The sequence below is a fragment of the Trachurus japonicus genome, unplaced genomic scaffold (genome assembly GCF_045865225.1).
Source record: "Trachurus japonicus isolate A0001 unplaced genomic scaffold, Traja_1.0 AP030407.1".
In the NCBI taxonomy this organism is placed as follows: Eukaryota; Metazoa; Chordata; class Actinopteri; order Carangiformes; family Carangidae; genus Trachurus; species Trachurus japonicus.
In genome coordinates, this window is record NW_028220540.1 from 71751 (window position 1) to 96747 (window position 24997).

The window sequence follows — 24997 nt, forward strand, 5'->3', positions numbered from 1 at the left end:
GGAGGCCCAATTTGGCAAACGCAGCGTGGGGAGCTTGGAGACATCACAATTTTAAGTAAAATAAGCTGTTTGGTGAATTTTCAACTGATTTCCAGCAAAAGTTCACACTCTGTACAGCCTGTGTCAGCGTTGGTCGTTTTGGACAGATCTGGCCATGGGAGGCTTAATTTGGCAAACGCAGCGTGGGGAGCTTGGATACATCACAATTTGAAGTAAAATAAGCTGTTTGGTGAATTTTCAACTGATTTCCAGCAAAAGTCCACACTCTGATTGGAGACATCACAATTTGAAGTAAAATAAGCTGTTTGGTGAATTTTCAACTGTTTTCCAGCAAAAGTCTAGACTCTGCTTAGAGACATGACAATTTGAAGTAAGATATGCTGTTTGGTGAATTTTCAACTGATTTCCAGCAAAAGTCCACACTCTGTACAGCATGTGCCAGTGTTGGTCGTTTTGGACAGATCTGGCCGTGGGAGGCCCAATTTGGCAAACGCAGCATGGGGAGCTTGGAGACAACACAATTTGAAGTAAAATAAGTTGTTTGGTGAATTTTCAACTGATTTCCAGCAAAAGTCCAGACTCTGCTTGGAGACATCACAATTTGAAGTAAAATAAGCTGTTTGGTGAATTTTCAACTGATTTCCAGCAAAAGTCCACACTCTGCTTGGAGACATCACAATTTGAAGTAAAATAAGCTGTTTGGTGAATTTTCAACTGATTTCCAGCAAAAGTCCACACTCTGCTTGGAGACATCACAATTTGAAGTAAAATAAGCTGTTTGGTGAATTTTCAACTGTTTTCCAGCAAAAGTCTAGACTCTGCTTGGAGACATGACAATTTGAAGTAAAATAAGCTGTTTGGTGAATTTTCAACTGATTTCCAGCAAAAGTCCACACTCTGTACAGCCTGTGCCAGTGTTGGTCGTTTTGGACAGATCTGGCCGTGGGAGGCCCAATTTGGCAAACGCAGCATGGGGAGCTTGGAGACATCACAATTTGAAGTAAAATAAGCTGTTTGGTGAATTTTCAACTGATTTCCAGCAAAAGTCCAGACTCTGTACAGCCTGTGTCAGCGTTGGTCGTTTTGGACAGATCTGGCCATGGGAGGCTTAATTTGGCAAACGCAGCGTGGGGAGCTTGGAGACATGACAATTTGAAGTAAAATAAGCTGTTTGGTGAATTTTCAACTGATTTCCAGCAAAAGTCCACACTCTGCTTGGAGACATCACAATTTGAAGTAAAATAAGCTGTTTGGTGAATTTTCAACTGATTTCCAGCAAAAGTCCACAATCTGCTTGGAGACATGACAATTTGAAGTAAAATAAGCTGTTTGGTGAATTTTCAACTGATTTCCAGCAAAAGTCCACACTCTGATTGGAGACATCACAGTTTGAAGAAAAATAAGCTGTTTGGTGAATTTTCAACTGATTTCCAGCAAAAGTCCACACTCTGTACAGCCTGTGCCAGTGTTGGTCGTTTTGGACAGATCTGGCCATGGGAGGCCCAATTTGGCAAACGCAGCGTGGGGAGCTTGGAGACATCACAATTTTAAGTAAAATAAGCTGTTTGGTGAATTTTCAACTGATTTCCAGCAAAAGTTCACACTCTGTACAGCCTGTGTCAGCGTTGGTCGTTTTGGGCAGATCTGGCCGTGGGAGGCCTAATTTGGCAAACGCAGCGTGGGGAGCTTGGAGACATCACAATTTGAAGTAAAATAAGCTGTTTGGTGAATTTTCAACTGATTTCCAGCAAAAGTCCACACTCTGTACAGCCTGTGTCAACGTTGGTCGTTTTGGACAGATCTGGCCATGGGAGGCTTAATTTGGCAAACGCAGCGTGGGGAGCTTGGAGACAATACAATTTGAAGTAATATAAGCTGTTTGGTGAATTTTCAACTGATTTCCAGCAAAAGTCCACACTCTGATTGGAGACATCACAATTTGAAGTAAAATAAGCTGTTTGGTGAATGTTCAACTGATTTCCAGCAAAAGTCCACACTCTGCTTGGAGACATCACAATTTGAAGTAAAATAAGCTTTTTGGTGAATTTTCAACTGATTTCCAGCAAAAGTCCACACTCTGCTTGGAGACATCACAATTTGAAGTAAAATAAGCTGTTTGGTGAATTTTAAACTGTTTTCCAGCAAAAGTCCACAATCTGCTTGGAGACATGACAATTTGAAGTAAAATAAGCTGTTTGGTGAATTTTCAACTGATTTCCAGCAAAAGTCCACACTCTGCTTGGAGACATCACAATTTGAAGTAAAATAAGCTGTTTGGTGAATTTTCAACTGTTTTCCAGCAAAAGTCTAGACTCTGCTTGGAGACATGACAATTTGAAGTAAAATAAGCTGTTTGGTGAATTTTCAACTGATTTCCAGCAAAAGTCCACACTCTGTACTGCCTGTGCCAGCGTTGGTCGTTTTGGACAGATCTGGCCGTGGGAGGCCCAATTTGGCAAACGCAGCATGGGGAGCTTGGAGACATCACAATTTGAAGTAAAATAAGCTGTTTGGTGAATTTTCAACTGATTTCCAGCAAAAGTCCAGACTCTGTACAGCCTGTGTCAGCGTTGGTCGTTTTGGACAGATCTGGCCATGGGAGGCTTAATTTGGCAAACGCAGCGTGGGGAGCTTGGAGACATGACAATTTGAAGTAAAATAAGCTGTTTGGTGAATTTTCAACTGATTTCCAGCAAAAGTCCACACTCTGCTTGGAGACATCACAATTTGAAGTAAAATAAGCTGTTTGGTGAATTTTCAACTGATTTCCAGCAAAAGTCCACAATCTGCTTGGAGACATGACAATTTGAAGTAAAATAAGCTGTTTGGTGAATTTTCAACTGATTTCCAGCAAAAGTCCACACTCTGATTGGAGACATCACAGTTTGAAGAAAAATAAGCTGTTTGGTGAATTTTCAACTGATTTCCAGCAAAAGTCCACACTCTGTACAGCCTGTGTCAGCGTTGGTCGTTTTGGGCAGATCTGGCCGTGGGAGGCCTAATTTGGCAAACGCAGCGTGGGGAGCTTGGAGACATCACAATTTGAAGTAAAATGAGCTGTTTGGTGAATTTTCAACTGATTTCCAGCAAAAGTTCACACTCTGTACAGCTTGTGTCAGCGTTGGTCGTTTTGGGCAGATCTGGCTGTGGGAGGCCTAATTTGGCAAACGCAGCGTGGGGAGCTTGGAGACATCACAATTTGAAGTAAAATAAGCTGTTTGGTGAATTTTCAACTGATTTCCAGCAAAAGTCCACACTCTGCTTGGAGACATCACAATTTGAAGTAAAATAAGCTTTTTGGTGAATTTTCAACTGATTTCCAGCAAAAGTCCACACTCTGCTTGGAGACATCACAATTTGAAGTAAAATAAGCTGTTTGGTGAATTTTCAACTGATTTCCAGCAAAAGTCCACACTCTGTACAGCCTGTGTCAGCGTTGGTCGTTTTGGGCAGATCTGGCCGTGGGAGGCCTAATTTGGCAAACGCAGCGTGGGGAGCTTGGAGATATCACAGTTTGAAGTAAAATAAGCTGTTTGGTGAATTTTCAACTGATTTCCAGCAAAAGTCCACACTCTTTACAGCCTGTGTCAGCGCTGGTAGTTTTGTGCAGATCTGGCCGTGGGAGGACTAATTTGGCAAACGCAGCGTGGGGAGCGTGGAGACATTACAATTTGAAGTAAAATAAGCTGTTTGGTGAATTTTCAACTGATTTCCGTGAATTTTCAACTGATTTCCAGTAAAAGTCCACACTCTGCTTGGAGACATCACAATTTGAAGTAAAATAAGCTGTTTGGTGAATTTTAAACTGATTTCCAGCAAATGTCCACACTCTGTACAGCCTGTGTCAGCATGGGTAGTTTTTGGCAGATCTGGCCGTGGGAGGCCTAATTTGGCAAACGCAGCGTGGGGAGCTTGGAGACATCACAATTTGAAGTAAAATAAGCTGTTTGGTGAATTTTTAACTGATTTCCAGCAAAAGTCCAGACTCTGCTTGGAGACATCACAATTTGAAGTAAAATAAGCTGTTTGGTGAATTTTCAACTGATTTCCAGCAAAAGTCCACACTCTGCTTGGAGACATCACAATTTGAAGTAAAATAAGCTGTTTGGTGAATTTTCAACTGATTTCCATCAAAAGTCCACACTCTGCTTGGAGACATCACAATTTGAAGTAAAATAAGCTGTTTGGTGAATTTTCAACTGATTTCCAGCAAAAGTCCACACTCTGATTGGAGACATCACAATTTGAAGAAAAATAAGCTGTTTGGTGAATTTTCAACTGATTTCCAGCAAAAGTCCACACCCTGTACAGCCTGTGTCAGCGCTGGTAGTTTTGTGCAGATCTGGCCGTGGGAGGACTAATTTGGCAAACGCAGCGTGGGGAGCGTGGAGACATTACAATTTGAAGTAAAATAAACTGTTTGGTGAATTTTCAACTGATTTCCGTGAATTTTCAACTGATTTCCAGTAAAAGTCCACACTCTGCTTGGAGACATCACAATTTGAAGTAAAATAAGCTGTTTGGTGAATTTTAAACTGATTTCCAGCAAATGTCCACACTTTGTACAGCCTGTGTCAGCATGGGTAGTTTTTGGCAGATCTGGCCGTGGGAGGCCTAATTTGGCAAACGCAGCGTGGGGAGCTTGGAGACATCACAATTTGAAGTAAAATAAGCTGTTTGGTGAATTTTCAACTGATTTCCAGAAAAAGTCCACACTGCTTGGAGACATCACAATTTGAAGTAAAATAAGCTGTTTGGTGAATTTTCAACTGATTTCCAGCAAATGTCCACACTCTGTACAGCCTGTGTCAGCATGGGTAGTTTTTGGCAGATCTGGCCGTGGGAGGCCTAATTTGGCAAACGCAGCGTGGGGAGCTTGGAGACATCACAATTTGAAGTAAAATAAGTTGTTTGGTGAATTTTCAACTGATTTCCAGCAAAAGTCCACACTCTACTTGGAGAAGTGACAATTTGAAGTAAAATAAGCTGTTTGGTGAATTTTCAACTGATTTCCAGCAAAAGTCCAGACTCTGCTTGGAGACATCACAATTTGAAGTAAATTAAGCTGTTTGGTGAATTTTCAACTGATTTCCAGGAAAAGTCCACACTCTGTACAGCGTGTGTCAGCGTTGGTCGTTTTGGGCAGATCTGGCCGTGGGAGGCCTAATTTGGCAAACGCAGCGTGGGGAGCTTGGAGACATGACAATTTGAAGTAAAATAAGCTGTTTGGTGAATTTTCAACTGATTTCCGTGAATTTTCAACTGATTTCCAGAAAAACTCCACACTCTGGTTGGAGACATCACAATTTGAAGTAAAATAAGCTGTTTGGTGAATTTTCAACTGATTTCCGTGAATTTTCAACTGATTTCCAGAAAAACTCCACACTCTGGTTGGAGACATCACAATTTGAAGTAAAATAAGCTGTTTGGTGAATTTTCAACTGATTTCCAGCAAAAGTCCACACTCTACTTGGAGAAGTGACAATTTGAAGTAAAATAAGCTGTTTGGTGAATTTTCAACTGATTTCCAGCAAAAGTCCAGACTCTGCTTGGAGACATCACAATTTGAAGTAAAATAAGCTGTTTGGTGAATTTTCAACTGATTTCCAGGAAAAGTCCACACTCTGTACAGCGTGTGTCAGCGTTGGTCGTTTTGGGCAGATCTGGCCGTGGGAGGCCTAATTTGGCAAACGCAGCGTGGGGAGCTTGGAGACATGACAATTTGAAGTAAAATAAGCTGTTTGGTGAATTTTCAACTGATTTCCGTGAATTTTCAACTGATTTCCAGAAAAACTCCACACTCTGGTTGGAGACATCACAATTTGAAGTAAAATAAGCTGTTTGGTGAATTTTCAACTGATTTCCGTGAATTTTCAACTGATTTCCAGAAAAACTCCACACTCTGGTTGGAGACATCACAATTTGAAGTAAAATAAGCTGTTTGGTGAATTTTCAACTGATTTCCAGCAAAAGTCCACACTCTTTACAGCCTGTGTCAGCGCTGGTAGTTTTGGGCAGATCTGGCCGTGGGAGGACTAATTTGGCAAACGCAGCGTGGGGAGCGTGGAGACATTACAATTTGAAGTAAATTAAGCTGTTTGGTGAATTTTCAACTGATTTCCGTGAATTTTCAACTGATTTCCAGTAAAAGTCCACACTCTGCTTGGAGGCATCACAATTTGAAGTAAAATAAGCTGTTTGGTGAATTTTAAACTGATGTCCACACTTTGTACAGCCTGTGTCAGCATGGGTAGTTTTTGGCAGATCTGGCCGTGGGAGGCCTAATTTGGCAAACGCAGCGTGGGGAGCTTGGAGACATCACAATTTGAAGTAAAATAAGCTGTTTGGTGAATTTTCAACTGATTTCCAGAAAAAGTCCACACTGCTTGGAGACATCACAATTTGAAGTAAAATAAGCTGTTTGGTGAATTTTCAACTGATTTCCAGCAAAAGTCCACACTCTGCTTGGAGACATCACAATTTGAAGTAAAATAAGCTGTTTGGTGAATTTTCAACTGATTTCCAGCAAAAGTCCACACTCTGTACAGCCTGTGTCAGCGTTGGTCGTTTTGGACAGATCTGGCCATGGGAGGCTTAATTTGGCAAACGCAGCGTGGGGAGCTTGGAGACATGACAATTTGAAGTAAAATAAGCTGTTTGGTGAATTTTCAACTGATTTCCAGCAAAAGTCCACACTCGGCTTGGAGACGTGACAATTTGAAGTAAAATAAGCTGTTTGGTGAATTTTCAACTGATTTCCAGCAAAAGTCCACACTCTGCTTGGAGACATCACAATTTGAAGTAAAATAAACTGTTTGGTGAATTCTCAACTGATTTCCAGCAAAAGTCCACAATCTGCTTGGAGACATGACAATTTGAAGTACAATAAGCTGTTTGGTGAATTTTCAAATGATTTCCAGCAAAAGTCCACACTCTGCTTGGAGACATCACAATTTGAAGTAAAATAAGCTGTTTGGTGAATTTTCAACTGATTTCCAGCAAAAGTCCACACTCTGTATAGCCTGTGTCAACGTTGGTCGTTTTGGGCAGATCTGGCCGTGGGAGGACTAATTTGGCAAACGCGGCGTGGGGAGCTTGGAGACATGACAATTTGAAGTAAAATAAGCTGTTTGGTGAATTTTCAACTGATTTCCAGAAAAACTCCAAACTCTGGTTGGAGACATCACAATTTGAAGTAAAATAAGCTGTTTGGTGAATTTTCAACTGATTTCCAGCAAAAGTCCACACTCTGTACAGCCTGTATCAGCGTTGGTCGTTTTGGGCAGATCTGGCCGTCGGAGGCCTAATTTGGCAAACGCAGCGTGGGGAGCTTGGAGACATCACAATTTGAAGTAAAATAAGCTGTTTGGTGAATTTTCAACTGATTTCCAGCAAAAGTCCACACTCTTTACAGCCTGTGTCAGCGCTGGTAGTTTTGGGCAGATCTGGCCGTGGGAGGACTAATTTGGCAAACGCAGCGTGGGGAGCGTGGAGACATTACAATTTTAAGTAAATTAAGCTGTTTGGTGAATTTTCAACTGATTTCCGTGAATTTTCAACTGATTTCCAGTAAAAGTCCACACTCTGCTTGGAGACATCACAATTTGAAGTAAAATAAGCTGTTTGGTGAATTTTAAACTGATGTCCACACTTTGTACAGCCTGTGTCAGCATGGGTAGTTTTTGGCAGATCTGGCCGTGGGAGGCTTAATTTGGCAAACGCAGCGTGGGGAGCTTGGAGACATCACAATTTGAAGTAAAATAAGCTGTTTGGTGAATTTTCAACTGATTTCCAGAAAAAGTCCACCCTGCTTGGAGACATCACAATTTGAAGTAAAATAAGCTGTTTGGTGAATTTTCAACTGATTTCCAGCAAATGTCCACACTCTGTACAGCCTGTGTCAGCATGGGTAGTTTTTGGCAGATCTGGCCGTGGGAGGCCTAATTTGGCAAACGCAGCGTGGGGAGCTTGGAGACATCACAATTTGAAGTAAAATAAGTTGTTTGGTGAATTTTCAACTGATTTCCAGCAAAAGTCCACACTCTACTTGGAGAAGTGACAATTTGAAGTAAAATAAGCTGTTTGGTGAATTTTCAACTGATTTCCAGCAAAAGTCCAGACTCTGCTTGGAGACATCACAATTTGAAGTAAAACTAGAAAATTTCCTCTCGGGAAATTTTGAATGGGCCGCGGGGCTACTGCCGATTTTGCCATCTCTGTCAACATGGGAATCAAACCCACGATCTTAAGCGCAAGACAGAGCTGATCAGACAGACACATGATCATCTTTCTATAAGCACTGATATGGAGGAGCTGTAACCACATTAGGTTACCTGTGTGTGTGTGTGTGTGTGTGTGTGTGTGTGTGTGTGTGTGTGTGTGTGTGTGTGTGTGTGTGTGACACCAACAAGGTTTAACTTTAAAACCAGATGAAATCATGGTTTAAGTTTAAATTCTGTTGCACGTTAACTGTGTTTTAATCACATGAAGGTGTGTGTGTGTTTGTGTGTGTGTGTGTGTGTGACTGTAATCACATGAAGCTGGCTCTAGAGTCTGTGTGTGTGTGTGTGACTGACTTGACACATAGTTAGTTAGTAGCTGCATCCTGTGTCAGTCTGATTTAGCTGTGTCTGTGTTTATAAACATTTAAACGAGCGCCAGGTGGATTGTTTATGAAGTTAACGAGCTCTGGCCTGAGGATCAAAGAGGTTACCACGGCGATAGGGGCCCCCGCAGGCTGAGACAGACAGAAACGTGGAGAAAAACAGCCATTTTCTGCCTCTAAACCGGTCTCACAATTAGGCCTAGCATGAGAAAACGGTAACTCCTATCAGAACAAAACACAGATCAACGTTGCTCTAAGGACTTACTGAAAATTTCGGTACGATTTGGTGTTTCTACAGTAAATATTTTGGCGACGCTGGCAGTTTTAAAACATCAGGCCGTTCTGCTCCTCTCAGAAAATATTTGTATTGGACTCAATGAGGAGCAGGGACAGACGTGGCCGCACTCAGAGGCTGATTCTGTCAATTCTGTAAGTCTCTCTGATATTTTGAGCACATGACATGAGAGATAACAAGTTTGTCTTACAAATTCTGAAAAAATTATGTCTGTAGAGTGTAAATTGTGGCCGTGGTCACAGTTTATCCAGAAAAAATACAGAATGTTTCTTCACTCTCTCCCACTCTAACCGATGATGTCACGCACTCTGACACGAACATTCTGTCCAATACACACCCATTATAATCTCATAATTTCTCCAAAAATGATCATGGTCATTGATCAGGGATTGATCAAAAACTATATGACCTATCAAAACGTGGAGTAATACGACAATACACAAGACTTGTGTCTACTGTTTTACGATTAAATGGAGTCTCTAGGTGAAAGTATGCCTGAGCAGTAGACGTTTGTTAAACTCCAATGATTGGTCTTTTTTTCCCGCCCGTCCCATTGACTTACATGCAAAAATTTTGCGCAGTAAATCGCGACTTACGTCGCGAAATATTCGTACACTGTTGAGAAAAGTAATAGCACAGCGATCCCGATCAAGCCGCACGTTTTGATATATAATATGTCCTGCAACTCTTCGAGTTGCAGGACTAGTAGCGGACCGAAAGTCGGCCGGAAGTGGAAAAATAACTAGAAAAAGCATTTCCAAGAATGGAAATGGTGTGACTGCTGATAGCAACTGAACGCTGTTGCAGAATTAGCAAATAGTGCAAGCAGTCATCACCATACAAATGTTTGACCAAGGTTGGAATCGAACCCACAACCTTATGGTCATTAGACTTCCACTCTGCCTCTAGGCCACGGTGCACACACAGTTGCAGAGACTGTTGTCTGTTAATGATCTGCACACTGTCAACATCAAGAAAGCTTGAGAGTCAAGCTTGAATGACTTAGAATGAAAATTTCTGTGAATTTCAGGCTGAGAGCAGCAGTTTCAACATGAAGCAAGTTATCAGAAGTCAACAGAGGACAACTGGGAAAATAATTCACTATAATTGTTGTTGAGGCAAGATTTGAACCAGCAACCTTCAGGTCTCCAGACCAGCAAGCTAACCACTAGGCTACAGACAGAGACAGTATGTGAGGGGTAAAGAAAACCTTTGATAAGAGGATCACTGGCTTCTGCTTAAAAAAAAAAGTAAGGAATCGAACCCATGACTTTATGATCAATAAACCTTTACTCTGCCACTTCGCCACAGAGAGCACAGACATAAGCATGTTGCCATTGTAATGTGATGATGTGCTGCAAACGGACTACAGACAGAGTTGTGGAGAACTCTCAGCATTGGGCTGAATGAGAAAGAATTTTGTTCTTAATTTGCTTGCCTGGTTAAATAAAGGTTAAATAAAATAAAAAATAATGAGAGCAGAGAGCTCCCTGGCTGCATTTAAAAAATATTTAAAATTATTATCTAAGTCTCTTTGCATTTTTGACCAGAATTTTAGCCAGAAGACAAGTGTGGCTACAAAACTGGAGAAAATAATTTGTCTAGAGTTTAATTTGCAGAAAAAGTTAAATATTTGAAAAAGTATAAATAGTTAAAAAGAGAAAAGTAATGCCGATAAAGTTCAAAAAAAGCTGCACGTTTTGATATATGAATTGTTGAAATAGCACAACACCTAACACACTAACCATATGGCCACAGAGAACCTGAGTTACAATGAGCTTTATACTATGAGGAATCAAAGACTGTCCAATGACAGCTGAATAATTGGAATCAAAAGTCAAGCAATGAAGTGAAAAGACTGAGGCAGGAATCGAACCCATGACCATATGATCACCAAACCTTTACTCTGCCACTCGGCTACAGAGAGCACACTGCTTTCAAAGCTGTTGTCATTCATTGTAATGTGATGATGTGCTGCAAACTGGTATGAGTAATCAAGGAGATAACAAACACCTGTAACCAATTGAAGGCGGGGGAGGAGAGCAGAATTCAAAATAACATAACAAGAGTTCTTCCCTTGGATTCGAACCAGTGACCTTAGGGTTGGCAGGCAGTTACCCTAACCCCTACACTACGGTGGAGTTGTGAAGATGAGAGGTTGAGACTTTGATGAATGTGAGATTTTTTGTGAAAAAGTTAAATATTTGAAAAAGTATAAATAGTTAAAAAGAGAAAAGTAATGCCGATAAAGTTCAAAAAAAGCTGCACGTTTTGATATATGAATTGTTGAAATAGCACAAAGTATGAAGGACTAGAAGAAGACCGTAAAAAGGCGGAAGAAAATGGCCAAACAGAAGAACAATAGTGTGACTGCTTCAGCAGTCACACTAACTAGAAAAAGCATTTCCAAGAATGGAAATGGTGTGACTGCTGATAGCAACTGAACGCTGTTGCAGAATTAGCAAATAGTGCAAGCAGTGATCACCATACAAATGTTTGACCAAGGTCGGAATTGAACCCACAACCTCATGGTCATTAGACTTCCACTCTGCCTCTAGGCCACGGTGCACACACAGTTGCAGAGACTGTTGTCTGTTAATGATCTGCACACTGTCAACATCAAGAAAGCTTGAGAGTCAAGCTTGAATGACTTAGAATGAAAATTTCTGTGAATTTCAGGCTGAGAGCAGCAGTTTCAACATGAAGCAAGTTATCAGAAGTCAACAGAGGACAACTGGGAAAATAATTCACTATAATTGTTGTTGAGGCAAGAATTGAACCAGCAACCTTCAGGTCTCCAGACCAGCAAGCTAACCACTAGGCTACAGACAGAGACAGTATGTGAGGGGTAAAGAAAACCTTTGATAAGAGGATCACTGGCTTCTGCTTAAAAAAAAAAGTAAGGAATCGAACCCATGACCTCATGATCAATAAACCTTTACTCTGCCACTTCGCCACAGAGAGCACAGACATAAGCATGTTTTCAGACAGAGTTGTGGAGAATTCTCAGCATTGGGCTGAATGAGAGCAGAGAGCTCCCTGGCTACATTTAAAAAATATTTAAAATTATTATCTAAGTCTCTTTGCATTTTTGACCAGAATTTTAGCCAGAAGACAAGTGTGGCTACAAAACTGGAGAAAATAATTTGTCTAGAGTTTAATTTGCAGAAAAAGTTAAATATTTTAAAAAGTATAAATAGTTAAAAAGAGAAAAGTAACGCCGATAAAGTTCAAAAAAAGCTGCACGTTTTGATATATGAATTGTTGAAATAGCACAACACCTAACACACTAACCATATGGCCACAGAGAACCTGAGTTACAATGAGCTTTATACTATGAGGAATCAAAGACTGTCCAATGACAGCTGAATAATTGGAATCAAAAGTCAAGCAATGATGTGCAATGACTGAGGCAGGAATCGAACCCGTGACCATATGATCACTAAACCTTTACTCTGCCACTCGGCTACAGAGAGCACACTGCTTTCAAGACTGTTGTCATTCATTGTAATGTGATGATGTGCTGCAAACTGGTACGAGTAATCAAGGAGATAACAAACACCTGTAACCAATTGAAGGCGGGGGAGGAGAGCAGAATTCAACATAACATAACAAGAATTCTTCCCTTGGATTCAAACCAGTGACCTTAGGGTTGGCAGGCAGTTACCCTAACCCCTACACTACAGAGGAGTTATCAAGAAGAGAGGTTGAGACTTTGATGAATGTGAGATTTTTCAATGATGCTTAAAACAAAAATAAATTAATATAAATTAGCCACACCAAGTGAGAAGAGGACTTTTTTGTGACCTGTGACTATTTTTTGGTGAATTCAAATGAATTAAAAAGCACTTAACAGCAAGTTACAAAGTTGAGCTCCTTCTCCTGCTGATGTGAAAAAAATGCATTGAGCTTAATGAGAGCAGAGAGCTCCCTGGCTGCATTTAAAAAATATTTAAAATTATTATCTAAGTCTCTTTGCATTTTTGACCAGAATTTTAGCCAGAAGACAAGTGTGGCTACAAAACTGGAGAAAATAATTTGTCTAGAGTTTAATTTGTGGCCGTGCTGACAGTTTAGCCAGAAAAAACTCTAGAATGTTTTTTTGCCTCTCTCCACTCTGACACCACTCTGGCTCTGCTCGTTAGACGCAATACACACACATTATAAAGCTGAAAAAAATCAGAAAAAGTTAAATATTTGAAAAAGTATAAATAGTTAAAAAGAGAAAAGTAATGCCGATAAAGTTCAAAAGAAGCTGCACGTTTTGATATATGAATTGTTGAAATAGCACAAAGTATGAAGGACTAGAAGAAGACCGTAAAAAGGCGGAAGAAAATGGCCAAACAGAAGAACAATAGTGTGACTGCTTCAGCAGTCACACTAATAATAACTAGAAAAAGCATTTCCAAGAATGGAAATGGTGTGACTGCTGATAGCAACTGAACGCTGTTGCAGAATTAGCAAATAGTGCAAGCAGTGATCACCATACAAATGTTTGACCAAGGTCGGAATCGAACCCACAACCTCATGGTCATTAGACTTCCACTCTGCCTCTAGGCCACAGTGCGCAGACAGTTGCAGAGACTGTTGTCTGTTAATGATCTGCACACTGTCAACATCAAGAAAGCTTGAGAGTCAAGCTTGAATGACTTAGAATGAAAATTTCTGTGAATTTTAGGCTGAGAGCAGCAGTTTCAACATGAAGCAAGTTATCAGAAGTCAACAGAGGACGACTGGGAAAATAAATCACTATAATTGTTGTTGAGGCAAGATTTGAACCAGCAACCTTCGGGTCGTCAGGCCAGCAAGCTAACCACTAGGCTACAGACAGAGACAGTATATGAGGGGCAAAGAAAACCTTTTATAAGAGGATCACTGGCTTCTGCTTAGAAAAAAAAGTAAGGAAAGTGCAGAAATTAACCACAACAAGTAAGTAGAGGACACTTTTGTAAAAATAGTGCAAGCAGTGATGACCATACAAATGGTTGACCAAGGTAGGAATTGAACCCACAATCTCATGGTCAGAAGACTTTGACTTTGCCCCCCGGTTGCTGACAGCTGGACATTGTATAATTACAGATTCAGCGCATTTAGTGTAAAACTCTACCCTGGGATTCGATCACAGACTGGAGCATAGTCCTTGCTCACAGTGATAGCTGCTCTACCAGGTGAGCTATACCTATTATACCTTGACAGCTACACTGAGCTGCCAAGCCTTTCACCTCTGAGCCAGATGAAGAACGGGGCGGCAGCTTGTAGCACTAGTGCCCTCCCCTGGAGCTGTGACACGTCAGCTCCAGTCTCCCTGAAACTGCCAGTTTGAGTCTGCCATTGGTTCACAGCAGTTTGAAGGCAGAAAAACTCAGAAATGCAATTTTGCACTTCCTTTTCTGCTGATATGTGCTCTAACACAAGAAAAATGCCACAGGAACATGTGAAAAGCTCAAAAAACACGATTTTCACGGGAGTGGGTCTTTATAAAAGCATCATAAATGAGCCATTAGAAGTTTGTCTACAAATCAGAATTTGAATGAAGTCTCTAGCAGAAAGTACTACATGAATGAGGCAGGAATCGAACCCATGACCTCATAATCAGTAAACCTTTACTCTGCCACTTCGCCACAGAGAGCACAGACTAAAGCTTGTTGCCATTGTAATTTGATGATGTGCTGCAAATGGTGGCACTAGCAATTAATGCGTCTCTTAACGACCACCTGTAACCAATTGAGGGTGATGGAGGGGAGCAGAATTCAACATAACATAACAAGATTGCTCAGCCTGGATTCGAACTAGTGACCTTGGGGTTGGCAAGCGGACATCTTACCAACTGGACTACAGACAGAGTTATGAGTAAGAGAGGTTGAGACTTTGATGAATGTGAGATTTTTCAATGATGCTTAAAATAAAGAGAAATGAGTAAATTAGCCACACCAAGTAAGAAGATGACTTTTTTGTGACCTGTGACTATTTTTTGGTGAATTAAAATGATTTAAAAAGCACTTAACAGCAAGTTACAAAGTTGAGCTCCTTCTCCTGCTGCTGTGAAAAAAATGCATTGAGCTGTATGAGAGCAGAGAGCTCCCTGGCTGCATTTAAAAAATATTTTAAATTATTATCTAAGTCTCTTTGCATTTTTGACCAGAATTTTAGCCAGAAGACAAGTGTGGCTACAAAACTGGAGAAAATAATTTGTCTAGAGTTTAATTTGTGGCCGTGCTGACAGTTTAGCCAGAAAAACTCTAGAATGTTTTTTTGCCTCTCTCCACTCTGACACCACTCTGGCTCTGCTCGTTAGACGCAACACACACACATTATAAAGCTGAAAAAAATCAGAAAAAGTTAAATATTTTAAAAAGTATAAAGAGTTAAAAAGAGAAAAGTAATGCCGATAAAGTTCAAAAAAAGCTGCACGTTTTCATATATGAATTGTTGAAATAGCACAAAGTATGAAGGACTAGAAGAAGACCGTAAAAAGGCGGAAGAAAATGGCCAAACAGAAGAACAATAGTGTGACTGCTTCAGCAGTCACACTAATAATAAGAAGAAAAAATCCACACAATAACAGTAGTGCCCGGGCTTCGCCCGGGCACTGGTCCCTGCAGCTATTTCATAGCTGTTGGGACCAGTGCCCGGTGCGATTGCCCGCGGCCCTAATAAGCTGTTTGGTGAATTTTCAACTGATTTCCAGGAAAAGTCCACACTCTGTACAGCGTGTGTCAGCGTTGGTCGTTTTGGGCAGATCTGGCCGTGGGAGGCCTAATTTGGCAAACGCAGCGTGGGGAGCTTGGAGACATGACAATTTGAAGTAAAATAAGCTGTTTGGTGAATTTTCAACTGATTTCCGTGAATTTTCAACTGATTTCCAGAAAAACTCCACACTCTGGTTGGAGACATCACAATTTGAAGTAAAATAAGCTGTTTGGTGAATTTTCAACTGATTTCCGTGAATTTTCAACTGATTTCCAGAAAAACTCCACACTCTGGTTGGAGACATCACAATTTGAAGTAAAATAAGCTGTTTGGTGAATTTTCAACTGATTTCCAGCAAAAGTCCACACTCTTTACAGCCTGTGTCAGCGCTGGTAGTTTTGGGCAGATCTGGCCGTGGGAGGACTAATTTGGCAAACGCAGCGTGGGGAGCGTGGAGACATTACAATTTGAAGTAAATTAAGCTGTTTGGTGAATTTTCAACTGATTTCCGTGAATTTTCAACTGATTTCCAGTAAAAGTCCACACTCTGCTTGGAGACATCACAATTTGAAGTAAAATAAGCTGTTTGGTGAATTTTAAACTGATGTCCACACTTTGTACAGCCTGTGTCAGCATGGGTAGTTTTTGGCAGATCTGGCCGTGGGAGGCCTAATTTGGCAAACGCAGCGTGGGGAGCTTGGAGACATCACAATTTGAAGTAAAATAAGCTGTTTGGTGAATTTTCAACTGATTTCCAGAAAAAGTCCACACTGCTTGGAGACATCACAATTTGAAGTAAAATAAGCTGTTTGGTGAATTTTCAACTGATTTCCAGCAAATGTCCACACTCTGTACAGCCTGTGTCAGCATGGGTAGTTTTTGGCAGATCTGGCCGTGGGAGGCCTAATTTGGCAAACGCAGCGTGGGGAGCTTGGAGACATCACAATTTGAAGTAAAATAAGTTGTTTGGTGAATTTTCAACTGATTTCCAGCAAAAGTCCACACTCTGCTTGGAGACATCACAATTTGAAGTAAAATAAGCTGTTTGGTGAATTTTCAACTGATTTCCAGCAAAAGTCCACACTCTGCTTGGAGACATCACAATTTGAAGTAAAATAAGCTGTTTGGTGAATTTTCAACTGTTTTCCAGCAAAAGTCTAGACTCTGCTTGGAGACATGACAATTTGAAGTAAAATAAGCTGTTTGGTGAATTTTCAACTGATTTCCAGCAAAAGTCCACACTCTGTACAGCCTGTGCCAGTGTTGGTCGTTTTGGACAGATCTGGCCGTGGGAGGCCCAATTTGGCAAACGCAGCATGGGGAGCTTGGAGACAACACAATTTGAAGTAAAATAAGTTGTTTGGTGAATTTTCAACTGATTTATTAGCAAAAGTCCACACTCTACTTGGAGAAGTGACAATTTGAAGTAAAATAAGCTGTTTGGTGAATTTTCAACGAATTTCCAGCAAAAGTCCACACTCTGCTTGGAGACATCACAATTTGAAGTAAAATTAGCTGTTTGGTGAATTTTTAACTGATTTCCAGCAAAAGTCCAGACTCTGCTTGGAGACATCACAATTTGAAGTAAAATAAGCTGTTTGGTGAATTTTCAACTGATTTCCAGCAAAAGTCCACACTCTGCTTGGAGACATCACAATTTGAAGTAAAATAAGCTGTTTGGTGAATTTTCAACTGATTTCCAGCAAAAGTCCACACTCTGTACAGCCTGTGTCAGCGTTGGTCGTTTTGGACAGATCTGGCCATGGGAGGCTTAACTTGGCAAACGCAGCGTGGGGAGCTTGGAGACATCACAATTTGAAGTAAAATAAGCTGTTTGGTGAATTTTCAACTGATTTCCCTGAATTTTCAACTGATTTCCAGCAAAAGTCCACACTCTGCTTGGAGACATCACAATTTGAAGTAAAATAAGCTGTTTGGTGAATTTTCAACTGATTTCCAGCAAAAGTCCACACTCTGCTTGGAGACATCACAATTTGAAGTAAAATAAGCTGTTTGATGAATTTTCAACTGATTTCCAGCAAAAGTCCACACTCTGTACAGCCTGTGTCAGCGTTGGTCGTTTTGGACAGATCTGGCCATGGGAGGCCTAATTTGGCAAACGCAGCGTGGGGAGCTTGGAGACATCACAATTTGAAGTAATATAAGCTGTTTGGTGAATTTTCAACTGATTTCCAGCAAAAGTTCACACTCTGCTTGGAGACGTGACAATTTGAAGTAAAATAAGCTGTTTGGTGAATTTTCAACTGATTTCCAGCAAAAGTCCAGACTCTGTTAGGAGACATCACAATTTGAAGTAAAATAAGCTGTTTGGTGAATTTTCAACTGATTTCCAGCAAAAGTTCACACTCTATACAGCCTGTGTCAGCGTTGGTCGTTTTGGACAGATCTGGCCATGGGAGGCTTAATTTGGCAAACGCAGCGTGGGGAGCTTGGAGACATCACAATTTGAAGTAAAATAAGCTGTTTGGTGAATTTTCAACTGATTTCCAGCAAAAGTCCACACTCGGCTTGGAGACGTGACAATTTTAAGTAAAATAAGCTGTTTGGTGAATTTTCAACTGATTTCCAGCAAAAGTCCACACTCTGCTTGGAGACATCACAATTTGAAGTAAAATAAGCTGTTTGGTGAATTTTCAACTGATTTCCAGCAAAAGTCCACACTCTGCTTGGAGACGTAAGAATTTGAAGTAAAATAAGCTGTTTGGTGAATTTTCAACTGATTCGAAAGTCCACACTCTGTACAGCCTGTGTCAGCGTTGGTCGATTTGGGCCGATCTGGCCGAGAAACGCCCAGTTTGGCAAACACAGCATGGGACGCCCATGGGAGCTTGAAGACATCACAATTTGAAGTAAAATAAGTTGTTTGGTGAATTTTCAACTGATTTCCAACAAAAGTCCACACTCAGTACAGCCTGTGTCAGCGTTGGTCGATTTGGGCAGATCTGATCGTGGGAAGCCTAATCTGGCAAACGCAGCGTGGAGAGCTTGGAGACATGAGAATTTGAAGGACAATAAGCTGTTTGGTGAATTTTCAACTGATTTCCAGCAAAAGTCCAGACTCTGCTTGGAGACCTCACAATTTGAAGCAAAATAAGCTGTTTGGTGAATTTTCAACTGATTTCCAATAAGGGTCCACACTCTGTACAGTACAGTTGGAGTGGATTGGTACCCATATTGAAGCACCTTATTTTTACAAGTTGGAGTTGAGCAACGGGACCAAAATATTCTGATAGAGGACTCTCTGATATACAACCTATTAATATTTCATGATGATAACTTAAAGTGTGTATGTTTTGTTGAGAAAAAGCAGGAATGGCTGGATTCACTTTGATGTTTGACCGCTGTGACCTTTGACACTTACCAATTGGCTTTATGCACTGCTCCCCTACTTCCTGATCGTACACCAGCTCCTTTAGCTAAAAATTCAGCCTGATAGGCCAAAGCACCTGGAAGCTATTAAAGAATTGCATTTCTCCTTTAATATGAGGTCAGAGAAAGGAGCATTGCTTTTTGGCTATTTGTGACCCTTCTGAATGTCACAGAGCTCTGAATCTTTTGCACACACAATCTACTAGACATTCTGGACAACCTATCAAAATCTCAGCTTCCCGCATCAAAGTCTTGGTGTTTCATTCAAGGAAACGGGGTCAAAAAGGTCACAAATCAGTGACCTTTGACACTTGTGAAGGTCGCACGGGTTTGAAATTGCACATGGTGGATGGCCTTAGGCCCCGGACGAAACTTTCAGCCTTATAACCCCAAGGATGTAGACGTTATTAGACAAAAGGCTTCTAAATCTAGGCTTTGAAGGCCGAGAAACGAGCCTGGACAGTCAGCTGTGACCCTTCTGGACGTCCGACAGGTCTGAAATTCTACAGAAACTTTGTCCCTAGTGCTCTGAACAAAATCAAATCAAAATCTCAGCTTCCCGCATCAAAGTCTTAGTGATTTATTCAAGGAAACAGGGTCAAAAAGGTTAAATTTAACACTAATCAGTGACCTCTGACCCTTGAATTCATAATAATGTTTTTCAGATAAAAAATAAAATGTCACTCATTGAATTAAAAATTACAATAAATATGATGTGATGTGGACCAGAAAGATGCTGGTGAAAATTATGAAAAAAAAGAAAAAAAGAAAGAAGTCAAGCCAACTTTTATGCACTTTATTGTTGAATTTTAACAATATAGCACCCTTTTTTTATTCAATGTTGAAAACAAAAAAGATGTTAAGACCTTTTAGTTACTAAGAAAATAATATAAGCTCAATTTGTTTTATTTTTTCATTTGCTGGTAACAGCAAGCTCAACCAATCAGACACGTTGCTGATAAATATGAGGATTATGGGTAATGTAGTGCTTCTCCGTGATATGACATTGGAAACAAAGCGTGTTTTCTTAAAATAAAGTTGATATTACAAAGGGCTTTTGGACTCAGCAGAAGCACATAATATTGTTTCACAGTCTTCCTTGGATGGTTACAGCGTTATGGCTAATAATCAGATCTTTCTTCAGAATATTGATTAAACAGAGCAGCTTTTTGAACGCGGAAGTGGTCTTCACCTGTAGAATCCACAACCCCCCCCCTCCTGGTCTGACGCAGCTTCCGACAAGGACGTAATTTATTTATTTATTTATTGATTGATTATTCTGCACCAAACACCATGATCACTAAATAAATAAATAACTAAATAACCGAAAGGACGTCCTTGCCGAAAGCTACGTCAGACACAGCAGCATCAGGTTCAATAAAGATTTAAGGAAAAGTTAAAAAAAAAAAAAAAAAAGTTATTCTCTGCTCACAGCGTCCGTCAGTGCCGCAGCCGGTCGGCTGGATCACTTGCTCTGAGCGTCACATATCGCCGCGAAGGGAACTGCATTGGAATCAACTGAAAGCCGAGCGCGTCAAAACCTGACGAAAAACGGGCACCTAATGAGTCAGACATGTGACGATGAGGGACAGTGACCGTTCGTCAGGCTGTTGACGCACTGGGAGTGAGGGAGAAACGGTCCCGCCCCCCTTCGTCAAAATCCGACGATGAGGGATTTGCATTCAAGTCTATGAGTGGCCCTATTCGTCGAGAAACGACCTCGAGGGTACCCCCTCCACGTCAGTATATTGACGTAAGGGGCCTTGACCAAGCGTCAACCGTTTGACGCAAAGGGGTGAGACTGTGTTGGAAAATTTGACTAAGTGCTTTTGGCAAAAGCGTCCCCCAGAACATGTTTAGGAGTACATTTCAGGCCATTTGGAGTCGATTGGTACCCATATTGAAGCACTTTAATTTTTGTCCCAAATGTACAAGTGGAGTTGGCACTGACATTTTCAGCAACATGCTGAGCTGGCCCTTTGAGGAGTATCTCGGGAAGGCAAGGTCGTAGAGAGATGAGACACATCAGCGTGTTCAGCGTGGTCCAAATAGGGCCACGCGTCTAGGTCTGCAGGACTCTAGGTCTGCAGGACTCCCGCTGCGCAGCTACAGACAAAATGCCTATGCCAGTCAGAGTCTATGTGATTGGTGAAAAGTGAAAATTTGACTAAGTGCTTTTGTCAAAAGCGTCCCTCAGAACATGTTTAGGAGCACATTTCAGGCAATTTGGAGTCGATTGGTACCCATATTGAAGCACTTTAATTTTTGTCCCATATTTACAAGTGGAGTTGGCACTTTGACATTTTCAGCAACATGCTGGGCTGGCCCTTTGAGGAGTATCTCGGGAAGGCAAGGTCGTAGAGAGATGAGACACACATCAGCGTGTTCAGCGTGGTCCAAATAGGGCAGATTGATCCCGCTTCTATGTCTGCAGGACTCCCGCTGTGCAGCTACAGACCAAATGCCTATCCCAGTCAGAGTATATGTGATCGGTGAAAAGTGAAAATTTGGCTAAGTGCTTTTGGCAAAAGCGTCCCCCAGAAAAGGAGCACATTTCAGGCCATTTGGAGTCGATTGGTACCCATATTGAAGCACTTTAATTTTTGTCCCATATGTACAAGTGGACATGGCACTTTGACATTTTCAGCAACATGCTGAGCTGGCCCTTTGAGGAGTATCTCGGGAAGGCAAGGTCGTAGAGAGATGAGACACACATCAGCGTGTTCAGCGAGGTCCAAATAGGGCCACGCGTCTAGGTCTGCAGGACTCTACTGTAGGTCTGCAGGACTCCCGATGTGCAGCTACAGACAAAATGCCTATGCCAGTCAGAGTCTATGTGATCGGTGAAAAGTGAAAATTTGACTAAGTGCTTTTGGCAAAAGCGTCCCTCAGAACATGGTTAGGAGCACATTTCAGGCAATTTGGAGTCGATTGGTACTCATATTGAAGCACTTTAATTTTTGTCCCATATGTACAAGTGGAGTTGGCACTTTGACATTTTCAGCAACATGCTGGGCTGGCCCTTTGAGGAGTATCTCGGGAAGGCAAGGTCGTAGAGAGATGAGACACACATCAGCGTGTTCAGCGTGGTCCAAATAGGGCAGATTGATCACGCTTCTACGTCTGCAGGACTCCCGCTGTGCAGCTACAGACCAAATGCCTATCCAAGTCAGAGTCTATGTGATCGGTGAAAAGTGAAAATTTGACTAAGTGCTTTTGGCAAAAGCGTCCCCCAGAACATGTTTAGGAGTACATTTCAGGCCATTTGGAGTCGATTGGTACCCCATATTGAAGCACTTTAATTTTTGTCCCATATGTACAAGTGGAGTTGGCACTTTGACATTTTCAGCAACATGCTGAGCTGGCCCTTTGAGGAGTATCTCAGGAAGGCAAGGTCGTAGAGAGATGAGACACACATCAGCGTGTTCAGCGTGGTCCAAATAGGGCCACGCGTCTAGGTCTGCAGGACTCTAGGTCTGCAGGACTCTAGGTCTGCAGGACTCCTGCTGTGCAGCTACAGACAAAATGACTATGTCAGTCAGAGTCTATGTGATCGGTGAAAAGTGAAAATTTGACTTAGTGCTTTTGGCAAAAGCGTCCCTCAGAACATGTTTAGGAGCACATTTCATGCAATTTGGAGTCGATTGGTACCCATATTGAAGCACTTTAATTTTTGTCCCATATGTACAAGTGGAGTTGGCACTTTGACATTTTCAGCAACATGCTGAGCTGGCACTTTGAGGAGTATCTCGGGAAGGCAAGGTCGTAGAGAGATGAGACACACATCAGCGTGTTCAGCGTGGTCCAAATAGGGCCACGTGTCTAGGTCTGCAGGACTCTAGGTCTGCAGGACTCCCGCTGCGCAGCTACAGAGAAAATGCCTATGTCAGTCAGAGTCTATGCCATCAGTGGAAAGTAAAAATTTGACTAAGTGCTTTTGGCATAGGCGTCCACCAGAAAAGGAGCACATTTCAGGCCATTTGGAGTCGATTGGTACCCATATTGAAGCACTTTAATTTTTGTCCCATATGTACAAGTGGAGTTGGCACTTTGACATTTTCAGCAACATGCTGAGCTGGCCCTTTGAGGAGTGTCTCGGGAAGGCAAGGTCGTAGAGAGATGAGACACACATCAGCGTGTTCAGCGTGGTCCAAATAGGGCAGATTGATAACGCTTCTATGTCTGCAGGACTCCCGCTGCGCAGCTACAGACAAAATGACTATGTCAGTCAGAGTCTATGTGATCGGTGATAAGTGAAAATTTGACTAAGTGCTTTTGGCAAAAGCGTCCCTCAGAACATGGTTAGGAGCACATTTCAGGCAATTTGGAGTCGATTGGTACTCATATTGAAGCACTTTAATTTTTGTCCCATATGTACAAGTGGAGTTGGCACTTTGACATTTTCAGCAACATGCTGGGCTGGCCCTTTGAGGAGTATCTCGGGAAGGCAACACACATCAGCGTGATCAGCGTGGTCCAAATAGGGCAGATTGATCACGCTTCTAGGTCTGCAGGACTCCCGCTGTGCAGCTACAGAACAAATGCCTATCCAAGTCAGAGTATATGTGATCGGTGAAAAGTGAAAATTTGACTAAGTGCTTTTGGCAAAAGCGTCCCCCAGAACATGTTTAGGAGTACATTTCAGGCCATTTGGAGTCGATTGGTACCCCATATTGAAGCACTTTAATTTTTGTCCCATATGTACAAGTGGAGTTGGCACTTTGACATTTTCAGCAACATGCTGAGCTGGCCCTTTGAGGAGTATCTCGGGAAGGCAAGGTCGTAGAGAGATGAGACACACATCAGCGTGTTCAGCGTGGTCCAAATAGGGCCACGCGTCTAGGTCTGCAGGACTCTAGGTCTGCAGGACTCCCGCTGTGCAGCTACAGACAAAATGCCTATGCCAGTCAGAGTCTATGTGATGGGTGAAAAGTGAAAATTTGACTAAGTGCTTTTGGCAAAAGCGTCCCTCAGAACATGTTTAGGAGCACATTTCAGGCAATTTGGAGTCGATTGGTACCCATATTGAAGCACTTTAATTTTTGTCCCATATGTACAAGTGGAGTTGGCACTTTGACATTTTCAGCAACATGCTGAGCTGGCCCTTTGAGGAGTATCTCGGGAAGGCAAGGTCGTAGAGAGATGAGACACACATCAGCGTGTTCAGCGTGGTCCAAATAGGGCACATGGATCACGCTTCTAGGTCTGCAGGACTCCCGCTGCGCAGCTACAGAGAAAATGCCTATGTCAGTCAGAGTCCATGCCATCAGTGGAAAGTGAAAATTTGACTAAGTGCTTTTGGCAAAGGCGTCCACCAGAAAAGGAGCACATTTCAGGCCATTTGGAGTCGATTGGTACCCATATTGAAGCACTTTAATTTTTGTCCCATATGTACAAGTGGAGTTGGCACTTTGACATTTTCAGCAACATGCTGAGCTGGCCCTTTGAGGAGTATCTCGGGAAGGCAAGGTCGTAGAGAGATGAGACACACATCAGCGTGTTCAGCGAGGTCCAAATAGGGCCACGCGTCTAGGTCTGCAGGACTCCCGATGTGCAGCTACAGACAAAATGCCTATGCCAGTCAGAGTCTATGTGATCGGTGAAAAGTGAAAATTTGACTAAGTGCTTTTGGCAAAAGCGTCCCTCAGAACATGGTTAGGAGCACATTTCAGGCAATTTGGAGTCGATTGGTACTCATATTGAAGCACTTTAATTTTTGTCCCATATGTACAAGTGGAGTTGGCACTTTGACATTTTCAGCAACATGCTGAGCTGGCCCTTTGAGGAGTATCTCGGGAAGGCAAGGTCGTAGAGAGATGAGACACACATCAGCGTGTTCAGCGTGGTCCAAATAGGGCAGATTGATCACGCTTCTACGTCTGCAGGACTCCCGCTGTGCAGCTACAGACCAAATGCCTATCCAAGTCAGAGTCTATGTGATCGGTGAAAAGTGAAAATTTGACTAAGTGCTTTTGGCAAAAGCGTCCCCCAGAACATGTTTAGGAGTACATTTCAGG